This window comes from Ahaetulla prasina, chromosome 4, assembly GCF_028640845.1.
Source record: "Ahaetulla prasina isolate Xishuangbanna chromosome 4, ASM2864084v1, whole genome shotgun sequence".
Classification (NCBI taxonomy): domain Eukaryota; kingdom Metazoa; phylum Chordata; class Lepidosauria; order Squamata; family Colubridae; genus Ahaetulla; species Ahaetulla prasina.
Window position 1 is genome coordinate 23,090,909 of NC_080542.1, and position 10,852 is coordinate 23,101,760.

At 44.0% G+C, this 10,852-nt stretch overlaps 1 protein-coding gene across 10 annotated transcripts in view; it reads right to left on the reverse strand.

The window, feature by feature from the left end:
* The window catches only part of LOC131197606 (germ cell-specific gene 1-like protein), a 32,113-nt gene extending 21,267 nt beyond the window's left edge, over window positions 1-10,846 (reverse strand). For 4 of the 10 annotated variants that reach the window (XM_058181870.1, XM_058181869.1, XM_058181867.1 and 1 more), the window contains exon 1: window positions 10,459-10,846. The gene's annotated coding sequence lies outside the window, so the exon portion shown is untranslated. Of the gene's footprint in view, window positions 1-44; window positions 269-10,348 lie in introns of all 10 variants that reach the window. The other 6 variants (XM_058181873.1, XM_058181872.1, XM_058181866.1 and 3 more) reach the window with 3 other exon arrangements.
* Between the last annotated feature and the right edge of the window lie 6 nt (window positions 10,847-10,852).

Here is a 10,852-nt window from a genome sequence, read left to right on the forward strand (position 1 = left end):
TGAGAATTTCCTTTGATTTCTTCAAATGAGGTTTTTGAACTCACTTTATTATTGGAGCTGGCAGAAGATGGCACTGCTGGTGGTGCTTTCAGTTTGGATCTTTTCATCCTTTTGAAGCCTTTCCAGCTGGCCACGTTTCCCATATTCAAAAAATGCAAAGGGAAAAATGCCCTCATCCTGGTTTCCCTCAGGAATTTTTGTTTGAAATGGGGGAAGCTGCAGAATTCAGCCATCTCTCTAAGAAGTAAAGGGAAGAAAGCTGCCTTTGCTGTAAGAAATTAATCAAAATGTTATGTTTAGTTTTCATGGAAAGCAAATTCTTTTGTCAAGCTGAATGATGGCTGAGGAAACCAAGCTTATTATCTTATACTTTACTACCTTGAGGAATAAATAGCCTGCTCCTCAGTGCAACCCATAACAATAAACAGTGCATCCCATAAACTCCCTCATTATTCAGGAAGTGAATTCTATAAACAATTGCCATCAAAGGCATTATGACTGGCAGATCCAGGGATACCTCGAAGGCAGATAATCCAGAGATACCTCAAACGGTATCCCGGTGGAGGGATTGGGAGTGGGAGGCACCGTTTATCGGTGGTTCTCCTCCTATCTCTCCGACCGGTCGCAGACGGTGTTGACAGGGGGGCAGAGGTCGTCCCCGAGGTACCTCACTTGTGGGGTGCCGCAGGGGTCGATTCTCTCGCCCCTTCTGTTCAACATCTATATGAAGCCGCTGGGTGAGATCATCAGTGGCTTTGGGGTGAGATATCATCTGTACGCTGATGATACTCAGTTGTATTTCTCCACCCCGGGCCACCCCAATGAAGCTATCGACGTGCTGTCCCGGTGCCTGGAAGCCGTACGGGTCTGGATGGGGAGAAACAGGCTCAAACTCAATCCCTCCAAGACGGAGTGGCTGTGGATGCCGGCACCTCGGTACAGTCAGCTGCAGCCGCAGCTGGCTGTTGGGGGCGAGTTATTGGCCCCGATGGAAAGGGTCCGCAACTTGGGCGTCCTCCTGGATGGACGGCTGTCTTTCGAAGATCATTTGACGGCCGTCTCCAGGAGAGCTTTTTACCAGGTTCGACTGGTTCGCCAGTTGCGCCCCTTTCTAGACCGGGGTGCCCTATGCACGGTCACTCATGCGCTCGTTACATCTTGCTTGGATTACTGCAATGCTCTCTACATGGGGCTCCCCTTGAAGAGCATCTGGAGGCTTCAGTTGGTTCAGAACGCAGCTGCGCGGGTAATAGAGGGAGCCCCTCGTGGCGCCCACGTGACACCTCTCCTGCACAGACTGCACTGGCTACCTGTGGCCTCTCGGGTGCGCTTCAAGGTTTTGGTGACCATCTTCAAAGCACTCCATGGCATAGGGCCGGGTTACTTACGGGACCGCCTGCTGCCACCGACTACCTCCCACCGACCCGTACGCTCTCACAGGGAGGGACTCCTCAGGGTGCCGTCCGCCAGGCAATGCCGACTGGCGACACCCAGGGGAAGGGCCTTCTCTGTGGGAGCTCCCACCCTCTGGAACGAGCTCCCCCCAGGTTTACGTCAACTTCCCGACCTCCGAACCTTCCGCCGCGAGCTTAAGACACATCTATTTATTCGTGCAGGGCTGGCCTAGGGTTTGATTTTTATAAATTTAATTTTAATGGGGTTTTGTATTTTAACTATAGTTTTAAATTTGGCCTAATGGAATAAGTTTTTTAAATGTGGTTTTAACATGTATTTATATTATATTTATGTTTTATAAGGCTGTAAACCGCCCTGAGTCCTTCGGGAGATAGGGCGGTATAAAAGTTTGAATAAATAAATAAATAAAATAAATAAAAACGCAGGTAGGTAATCTCTCTCTCTCTCTCTCTCTCTCTCTCTCTCTCTCTCTCTCAAATACCTGGCCTATTGAGAGCTTCTCCACTATACAACTTCCAACATTCTGTTAGCCATGATAGGTAGGGCTTCAAAGAGTTGAGGCCTAATAGTTGGAACAAGGGTTGATTCAGATCTCAGCCATTAGGTTGGCTGAGATCTTTGGCTGAGATCTTTCCACCATTCATGCAATATTACCCAAACATTGTCATAGCATCTAAAAAGACCACTTGTCTAGAGAAATACAACTATTGGGTTCATTTTATGAAAGGAAATCGGAGGAGTAAATTGAGTGGAGGGGGGGGGACTTGAGTAGAGAGCCACATCCACTGGTTTTATCCAAAAGAACAACAAGTCCCATGATCACCAGACAAGGATATAATTCATAATACAGTGTAATTACCTATTACTAATTTCTAGATTCTACCATATCGCAAGATCTAAAATGGACAGCTATCATCAAAAGCATCATCACAAAAGCACAACAAAGAATGTTCTTTCTGCGCCAACTCAAACTGCCCAAGGAGCTGCTGATCCAGTTCTACAGAGGAATTGAGTCTGTCATCTGTACCTCTATAACTGTCTGGTTTGGTTCTGCAACCCAACAGACTTCAGAGGATAATTAGAACTGCAGAAAAAACAATTACTACCAACCTGCCTTCCATTGTGGACCTGTATATTGCATGAGTCAAAAGAGGGCTGTGAAAATATTTACAGACCCCTCACATCCTGGACATAAACTGCTTCAATTCCTACCCTCAAAATGACGCTATAGGACACTGCGCACCAGAACAACTAGACACAAGAACAGTTTTTTCCCTAACACAATCACTCTGCTAAACAAATAATTCCCTCAGTACTGTCAAATTATTTACTTAGTCTGCACTACAATTAATCTTCTCATCGTTCCCATCACCCATCTCCTTCTACGTATGACTGTAACTTTGTTGCTTGTATCCTTATGATTTATATTGATATTGTTTCCTGATTGCTTATTTGTACCCTATGGCTATCATCAAGTGTTGTACCTTATGATTTTTGATGAATATATCTTTTCTTTTATGTACACTGAGAGCATATGCACCAAGATAAATTCCTTGTGCGTCCAATCACACTTGGCCAATAAAAAAAATTATATTCTAATTATTATCAGGCTAGAAAGGCTAGGCGGCTTATTATATCCTAATTATTATCAGGCTAGGAGTTTGTGAGTTCTATTCCTGCCTCAGCCATGAAAGCCAGCTGGGTAACTTGGCCTAGTCATTCTCCCTCACCCCAACCCACTTCATAGGGCTGTTATTGTGTGGAAACTAAAAGGAGGAAAGAATGCTGGATATGTTCGCCGCCTTGAGTTATTTATAAAAATAATGAAGGAGGAATACAAATGAATAAATATTACTATCTCAACTAGGGGTGTCCACAAGTGTCAGAAAAGTCAGTAGGGCAGGTTCAACCACACAACCACTGTACACCTCTTTTATCATGCATGGCATGCATATAAGACATAGGGACCCTCTCTTGGAGATGTTCTGGCTCCTACATTTAAAGAACTCAAGATTTATTGCAAAACTGGGCACCCCAAATAATTAGGGGGCTGAAGAAGGTGTTTAATGCAGAAAGAGCACAGCAGTTGGAGCAAGAGCATTAAATACCATCTTCAACTCTCTAATTATTTGAGTTGTCCTGTCTTACAAAAGTTAAAGAGCTTCGAACAAAAGAGAGGCAGAGAAAACATGACAGAGGAATGCAGAGCCTTTCCTGGCATCAATAATGCAAAGTAATGTCTCCCCACTCCACCCCACCCCACCCCATTTTAGAGCTCAAGGTCGTCTGTGGAACCTAAACCGAAGGGAGATTTAAGACCAAGGCAACGAAAAGCTGTTTTGCCCAGCATATAATTAAATGGAGAATTCATTGCCAGAGTTGGAGCGATGGCAGCCCATTCAAGTGGTTTGAAAAAGGAACTGGAGAAGTTCATTGGAGGATCAGGCTATCAATAGCTGCTAATGGGCCAATAATTCCTGCATACTAGGCAGGTGATTTTAAATCCTGGGAAGCTATGGAGTAAGTTGAGTCTCATTCTCATTCTCTGGTCCAGGTTTGGGAGTTTCTCCAATAGACCAACAGTGGTTCACCACTATAGAAACAGGAGACTGGTCAGGGCCTGATCCAGCATATTTCATCGTATGTAGCCCTTATTTTGTCTTTGGGACTCCAGTTTTGGGAAGAAAGCGGTTATCTGAAGGTAAATCCAGTGGTTCTTCCTAATCCCAGCCAATACTCTAACTATTATAAACACCCAACTTGTTGTGTGCTTGTGTTTGTTCAGTTCAGGCAAGGAAACTAAATATGGGATAGATTCAAATGGTTTTTATTGAATTCAGAGTTCACTTACTACTTTATAGATTGTTCACTGTAGTAAGGAACATTGTCTCCCCCACTTCATCTCAGACCCAACAACTACTCATAAAATATAGAATATAGAAAAATAGAATTGGTTGGGACCTTGGAGGTCCTCCAGTCCAACCCACCCTGCTCGAGCAGGAGACTCTATACCATTTCATACAAATGGTTATCCAGTCTCTTTCTGAAAGCCTCCAGTAACGAAGCACCCACAACTTCTGAAGTCAAACTGTTCCGTTGGTTGATTACTCTCACCGTTAGGAAATTTCTCCTTAATTCTAGGTTGATTCTCTTCTTGGATGGATAGTTTCTACCCATTGTTTCTTCTCGTCTTTTGGTGCTTGGGAAAATAGTTTGACCCTTCATTTTTGTAGGAGCGCCTCAAATATTGGAAGATAGCTATCATGTCTCCCAGTCCTTCCTTTTATTAGACTAGACATACCCAATTCCTGTAACCATTCTTTGTATGTTTTAACCTCCAGTCCCCTAATCATTCTTGTTGCTCTTCTTTGCACTTTTTCCAAAGTCTCAACATCTTTTTTTATATTGTGGTGACCAGAACTGGATGCAGCATTCCAAGTGTAGTCTTACTAAAGTTATGTAAAGTGGTATTAGAACTTCATGTGATCTTAATATTATATTTCCTGGACATCATCTAAGTAAATCTTAAGAGCTCTAGGACTGTCTTGTCTGCCAGTGTAAAAGAGATTTAGAAAACTGACTCTGATACAATACCAGTGGTGGGTTTCCATTTTTTTTTACTACCGGTTCATCAAACTACTCAAAATTTCTGCTACCGGTTCTCCAGAACTGGTCAGAACCTGCTGAAACCCACCTCTGTACAATACCCAGTAAAAGCTTCTATATTCAGTGCTCTTAGTCCAATGATGGCAAACTGTTTGGGCTTGGCATTCAGAAATTTGGAAAATGCTTAATTTGCCTCTCCTGGTGTGTTACAAGTGCTTCCAAGTATTATAAACACCAAAATTACAAATTCACCAAAATTTGGTGAAGAAAACACCAAATTACAAAAATGAAATACAAATAAGACAAACTCATTTTCGGAGGTTCTGGAGGCTGCACGACAGCACACTGTATTCTCCCTTAGCCTCCAAAAATTGTGCAAAAATGGGGCGTGCTTTTGAGAATCACTATCAGGTGCTGGTGAACAGAGGCACATCAGCAAAACATCACGGTATGTCACCTTTGACATACATGTCATAGGTTTGCCATCATTGTGTTAGTCCCAAATGGAGAGGTTGGTAGGAATGTGAAAATCCAGAAATATCCTTGTATGTTAACATTTCTAAAAATTTATTTAGAACAGCGTTCCCCAACCTTTCCGGGTTGATGGCGCAGTACAAGAGGGGGAGGAGAGGGGCAGGCGGGTGCACACACAGCTTCATTTTTATTTTATTTTTTGTTTACATTTATATCCCGCCCTTCTCCGAAGACTCAGGGCGGCTTACAGTGTATAAGGCAATAGTCTCATTCTATTTGTATATTTTTTACAAAGTCAACTTATTGCCCCCCCAACAATCTGGGTCCTCATTTTACCTACCTTATAAAGGATGGAAGACTGAGTCAACCTTGGGCCGGGCTTGAACCTGCAGTAATTACAGGCTACTGTGTTCTAATAACAGGCTTCCTTAACAGCCTGAGCTATTCCGGCCCCTGAGCTATTCCGGTGGTACACGCACACCTGCTGCAAGCGGGAATGGGGTTGCGACTTGTGTAAGTCAGGCTACGTGCGTGCGTGCACCGGCCCACCTCTCACATAGCCCAACTGTGAATAGTCCACGGCACGGTAGTGCAGCTCACAGATTGGGGACCCCTGATTTTAAAAAATGTATGTGGCCACCCAACTGTCTCATGGTGATTCTGGGTAAATTAAAGAAATAAAACTCAAAATATAACACGCAATAAACTCCCCGCCCCCCAGTAACAACAACCAAACAAACCACTCGATGGGCTATGTATCAACCTCAACTCCCCAGGCTCACTGGCAAAACCAAGAGTTTTGAAAGAGTTTCTGGGTTAGGCTAATGTCCTCTGTCCACAGGGAGGGAACTACTGCAGAGAAGACCTTTTTCTAGGTCCCACTATATGAACCTCCTTACCGAAACGATCCATAATATACTCTATCTCCTCAATCTAGTATGTCAAGTAGATGTAACTGGGAAAATATGGTCCTTGAAATAACCTGGCCCTATGCATGTAGGGCTTTAAAGGTGATAATCTTGCTCTGAATTATTTTGATCTGATCAAATTTGGACTGCTAGGTATGCAGTCTCTTCTTCCTTTCTGAAATGGGGATGCCCCATAGGAAATGAACTATACAGGTAGGAGTCTCACCCAACCACTTGGGGCAGTATCAATGGTTCACACACACCCCACCCCACTTCTCTTGCAGAAGGGCCATTCAAGCTGCCTTTTTACTGTTTCTTTCAGATCCAGACCACATCAGGATTTGTTGCAGATAACTGCTAAAAGCAATTTACGAAGCCAGGGTTGCAGAAGAACAGTGCAAAATTAGATCTGAAGAGTTAAGAGGGGGAAGCGGATAGAATATATTTTAAAGTGGGGGGGGGGAGAGGGAGGGCAAAGAAAGATTACATGGTAGGAGAAAATAAATGGAAAAAGGGAAGGTGTGAGACAGCAAGGAAATACAACACAAATCATGGGGTAGTGTGAAAGATTACACACTGAGAGAGATAAAGCAAGTCACAAGGCAGCATTAAAAACATCATCTAAATCCTAGGCAGAACAAAAGGTGCAAACACAGAAAAAATAATGTTCTGAGGAAGACATAAAGGGGAAGTGTTTGGAAAACTAATTGCTGTGCGTGGGGAGGCGTTGCAGAGTCTGGTAAGGGACCCAGTTACTTCTTCAGTGGGTTGATATGCAAAAGGGTGGGTGGGTGGGGGAAAGGTGGGGAAAATATCCCATTATAGACTATTGTTGCTTTGTTCTCAAGGAATAAAAATACCCCAGGAAATTAAATGAAAGCAGCGGAGAACATCACAGATGCAAGATAGTTGGGTGTGAGATGGTGGAGATGTATTTACTTATGCTTTGCATAAGTAATGGAGTTGGGATCATGAAGATCCTGTAGTCTAACCCTCCATTTAGGACAGGATCCACTATCCTATCTCTGACAGATGACCATCCAAGTTTTGAAGACTTTATTTATAAATGCCATACGCCAGAGGGGCCCAGATAACAATTCCCTGAGTTGACTAATTTAGCCTTCCTTTCCTCCAGCCAAATCCACATACATGGAGAACTGTGATTTAGATAAATTCCTATCCTCGCAGTTCTTTATGCCTAAATTTTCTTCTGTTAATTTCCCAACCAGCCTGGGTCTCACACAAATTTTGGGGACCAATTTAGTAGTAGGTTCCACTTACCTTTACTATCGGTTCGGAACTGTGAGCATGCATGTGTGCTTGCTTTGCTCATGTGCAGCACTTCTGTGCATGCGCAGAGCATCTGTGATGATGTCCGGGTGGGTGGGCGTAGCCTCCCACTGCCACCCCTACAGATTTGCTGGAACCAGCCAAACCGGTAGAAACCCACCACTGGACCAATTCATGGAATGCATTCAAATTTATTTGCCAAATCTAGTCTGCAAAATTTCAGAATCTACTAGGTGACAGCAAAGAGCTTTCAGTAACTGTTGCCATCAAGTGGTCAATCACATTTTTCCAGTCTGGATGAAGTAGCCCTATCTGGTTGTTGGGGTAACACAGTGCTTCTCAAATAGTGGGGCGCACCCCCCCAGGGGGGGCGCGAGGCTCCGTAAAGGGGGGCGCGTTTGACCTCGGCAAACACTGTCATTTTTTAATAATGATACTATTTACAGTCGCGCGGGGGGCGCAAAAAATGTTTTCTTCTTCCTAAGGGGGCATGACAGAAAATAATTGAGAAGCACTGGGGTAACAGGACACGTGGGATTAGGAGATGTAATAACTTTGGGGGATATGCATATGGATTTGCCTGGAGGAAAGGAAGGCTGGGCTGAACATTAATTCCCTCTTCCTAGCCCACCTTAAACATTCAAAGAGCCATTTGAATCTGTTTCCCACAGAACAGAAAACACCAGGAGCCACAAAACTGGGGTGGGCATGGCTAACTCAACATCACTCCCACCCAGTTACATGACGCCCCCAGCCATGCCTACCCAGGCTTTGTGGCTCTCTGTATTTTCTTTTCACTGGGAAACAAGTATCTTTCTCTGTGTCTCTCTCTTTCTTATCTCTTTCTCTCTCACCTCTCTCTCATCTCCCTCTTTCTTTCCGCTCTCTCTCTCATCTTTTCTCTCTTTCTTTCTCCCTCTCTTCCCCTCCCTCATCTCTCCCCCTCATCTTTTTTTCTCTTTTCTGTCGCTTTCTCTCTCTTTCTTCCTCTTTCTCCCTCTCCCCCCCTCATCTCTCTCTCACCTTTCTTTCTCTCTTTTCTGTCGCTGTCTCTCTCTTTCTTCCTCTCTCCCTCCCTCCCTCTCTATCTCCCCCCCCCCCCCGGTGTATGTGTGTTCCCTCTTGAACCATTTCCAAAAACAGGGAAGGTTGGGTTTTTGTTTTTGTTCTTTGCTGATGTTGTTTTCTTCTTCTTTCGGTGCTTTTTACCATATGATTTAAATCAAGAGTCATTTCAGGTACCCAGATAAATGAAGCTCTTTCATCCCCCTGCTGTGGCTTCCTATCGGCTGAACCCCTGCTCCTTGCCCTCCCCTCCCAGACACTCCTTTTCCGAGAAGTTAAGGGCGATGGCGGCAGATAGAGACTCGCTCCGTATTTCAGAACGGGAGAGAAGCACTCCAATGCTCATCGTAATGGGCTCCAGGAGGAAGGGACACCATCTCCCCCATTGTGAAGCACGCTATATTTAAGTGGTTCTGCGCAAGACATGGAGGCGGCAGGAGCAGCAGTGTCAGCCGCAGCTAGGTCGGGCCGGGCCAGTGTCTCGGGGCAGAGAGCAAGTCGCACATCTCCCCAAGCAACCAAGGTGCGCACAGCAACAAGGACCGGAAGAAGAAGCAGGTACAGGAATGCTTTGCTCCCGCTCTGGAATATGGAATGAGTCTCCATCCGCCACTGTCGCCTTTCCCTTCTCAGGTGAGGAGTGACTGGGAGGGGAGGGCAAGGGGCGGGGCCAGCCTGTTGGCTCAGCTGGTTCAACTGACAGGGAATCACAGCACGAAAGAGCCGCATGCTGCTCTGGAGCCGCAGGTTGCTGACTCCCATTCTAGCCCCTTCTTTTGCATTGGAAAATATTTGACCGGAGTAGAAAATTGCAAATTTAGGAATAATCAGAAGGATCTACTAGGAAAAAAATGCTTGCAAATCTATAATCAAATCTATTTTCTGAGCTCAACCCACCACTGAAAAATGCCTTACACATTCTGCCAAAACCCAAGCTTTGGACAAGTTACTCTCTCACATACACCAGCCTAGCTCACAGGCTTGTTGTTAGGGTGAGAAAAACAGACTAAAACTTTTGAATGAATAGTATCAATTTAATATTTATGCACCAAAGCAAATTTCTTGTATGTCCAATCACACTTGGCCAATAAAATGTTGTTCTGTTTTGTTCTGTCTTATTCTATTCTATTCTATTCATTAGTCAACTTGGGAATTGTTGGCCTGGGCCACTCTGGCATATGTCATATCCTCCCTGACTACACTGTGCTCCCTCCTTCTCCCTCCTGATCAATTTTATTTTAACTAAATTTGAATCCCTATTTATTGCTGTAATGCTTTATATTGCATTTTTAACTGAATGATTGTTAAGCTACCTAGAATCACTTTTGACATGTAAGTTTCATAATGAATAAATTGCTGTAACTATCCCAAAAATTCAACATGGTCAAGTTAACGAAATTAAAGATTTTTTTTTAATAAAGACAATGTTCTGGTAAGTTGGACTAAATGATCTTTTAGGAACCCCTCCTGGTCTAAGTAGTTTCCTGGTGTAAAAACTGTGGAACTCTCCATATCTATTAGGAAAACAATTCCCAGAATTCCAAGCCAGACTGTATTAATCCCAATGATTAAATTTTAAAAAAACAAACCTATTTTTTTCAATTCACAATATGCTGCTCCAGGGCTCAGAACTAAATATTGCCCTCCGCATCTGCAAGAGACAACAATTCAACAAAGGAGCGAGGTAAACAATACACACTTGTATTCGAGTATATGTCCGGGAAACATTCCCAGCGGCTTCTGATTGGTCCCGAGCCGCGGGCGTTCGTCTCTCAAAGTTCCCCAACGTTCTATGCCATGAATGAAAGTAAATTCCTAACTTTTTTTCTACCCACGTGACTTTCGGAGAACTCACGGAAGGCCGTTTTCAACCGACTATCGAGCTCCTCCGAAACTATCGCCGAGGTAACCCGATTCGTTTCCGAGAGTCCCCGAAGTACATCCGATCATTTCCGAAAGAGGCAATTTCTGGGCCTCTCTAGTTTTTGCCAATCTACCCTTGACATCTCTATGATGAAACTGCTTTATGGATTTTTTTTTTTATACAAATGGATGGCTCAGACGGGGAAAGCCTTTCAATCGCCGGAAATGCT